Source organism: Eretmochelys imbricata, chromosome 5 (genome assembly GCF_965152235.1).
Source record: "Eretmochelys imbricata isolate rEreImb1 chromosome 5, rEreImb1.hap1, whole genome shotgun sequence".
In the NCBI taxonomy this organism is placed as follows: domain Eukaryota; kingdom Metazoa; phylum Chordata; order Testudines; family Cheloniidae; genus Eretmochelys; species Eretmochelys imbricata.
In genome coordinates, this window is record NC_135576.1 from 53,328,846 (window position 1) to 53,330,905 (window position 2,060).

General features: G+C 38.0%; 1 non-coding gene across 1 annotated transcript; it reads left to right on the forward strand.

Annotated features, from left to right (window-relative positions):
* Positions 1-1,019: 1,019 nt before the first annotated feature.
* LOC144265460 (U4 spliceosomal RNA) lies at positions 1,020-1,162 on the forward strand. Its single transcript, XR_013346277.1, has one exon. It is a non-coding gene; the product is annotated as a U4 spliceosomal RNA (small nuclear RNA).
* Positions 1,163-2,060: the final 898 nt, after the last annotated feature.

The window sequence follows — 2,060 nt, forward strand, 5'->3', positions numbered from 1 at the left end:
GGTCCCCACATCTGTACCCTAGAGTTCAGAGTGGGGGAGGAACCTTGACAGTGGGTCTTTGCAATCACCCGTAAAGCATTTTCCATGAATAGTTCTGTCTCTCTAAAGGTCAGTAAGTATCTTTATTTGTTAGAATATATGACATAAAGTTTCCCTAAATTAAGCTAAATTCTGGCAAGTCATCTTTGCAATGTATTTATTGTTTGCTTCTATAAGAATACTGCTATAAATGCTGTATACCAATAACTCTTAATACTTTAAATCCATGAACTTCACCATCTTCATTACAGAAGTCTCTGATAGAAGTAGTGCTAGGGACTTTTGTTTTTTATAAATCGTGGAATTGCCCCTAATAGTGAGTAATTAAATTTTGTTTTAGCAAAATTGCAAAGCTCAAATGCAGATTAAATATGATTAAAGAACGGGATTTACTCCTACGTGATTAACATCAGAATGAATAGGGCTTTACAATGGTTAGTATATGAATTTACAGTGTCTCAACAAACTATGTGTACAAGAACAGACAAAGTCAATGAACCGTATCACAGATGGTGGAGCTTTTCGGCACAAGACTACTACATAATTAAATATTACAAAGGTTATTTGTAAGTTATGGTGTTATGTGAAAAAGCCAGATGTTAATATCCTTTGCCTAAGGGCATTGTGAAATAGTTTATCTGTCAAGTAAAGTTATTAGATAGCCTTTTAATCAAATAAATAATTCAGGGCTTCTGTATAATGTTACAATGGTCTGGGAATTAGACACCATAAGAAACAGAATAACTGTATTAATGTTGTGTTAGTCTGTATTCACTTATGCTCAAATAAATTTGTTAGTCTCTAAGGTGCCACAAGTACTCCTTTTCTTTTTGTATTAATGTTCATGTGGTAGCACTTAACTCAAGGCTAATGCTTCAGAAATTGAAACGTGATTCCAGTTGGTTTCAAACCCAAAGCTGCTGGAGTGGAGTTGATGGTAACCCTAATTTTGGCAAAGCTGGACTTTGGTGGTTACCTTCTGCCGTGCGCAGTGGCAGTATCATAGTCTGTGAGGCTCAACTGAGGCATGATTATTGCTAATTGAAACTTTTTCAGGACCAACGAAGACCTGAAGATTTTGGGTGGACGACAAATTACCCCTTGTTAGAACTGTGGACTCACATGGAGTTTATTTACAGAATTATATAGCAATTATGTTCCTTCTGTCAGACTGATCCTGACAGGTGGTTATAATATATGACCTTAGAGTTAAGTGAATAGCTACTATCCTGACAGGTGGTTATATTATATGACTTTAGAGCTAAGTGTAGAGCTGCTATCCTGACAGTTGCTCATCCTTTTCTGTTTGGAATCTAGTATTCTCTCCTAGTTGGAAAAGGGTAACAGTTTGGCATTCTTGTTAGAAAGTCTTCTTTAGTTTCTTTTGTAACTACTTTAGGGTTAATTGTTTCTGGCTTAAGAAGCTTGTTAGATGTTGGCACTGAGATTTTTGTTCATCTGCCCGTAAGTGTTCCTACTACATTGTGAGGCTGAGTGTGATATTCTAACAATGTTAAGTATGGATTCCTTGTATCCGCTAGGGAACTTCTCTGTTTGTCTTGACTTTTCTGCTAACTCATCTCACTGTCCATAGTAAGGACTTGCATCAGTATGCTTGGACTAATATATCAAAAAGAATTGACAAAATGAGCCAGTATTGTGGCCTTTTATCTGTTAATGCAGCTGGAATCTAAAGCTGAGCAGACTACAATTTACAGTATACCACAGCCCAGTTTAAAAAAAAAAGTAGTATTCCATTAAGATGATCATCTCAGGCATTGGCACCCTGACAGCAGGATTGTCTGGCTATGTAGACTCCCTCCTCAGGCCCTATGCTACCAGCACTCCCAGCTACCTTCGAGACACCACTGACTTCCTGAGGAAACTTCAATCCATCGGTGATCTTCCTGATAACACCATCCTGGCCACTATGGATGTAGAAGCCCTCTACACCAACATTCCACACAAAGATGGACTACAAGCCGTCAGGAACACTATCCCCGATAATGTCACGGCTAACC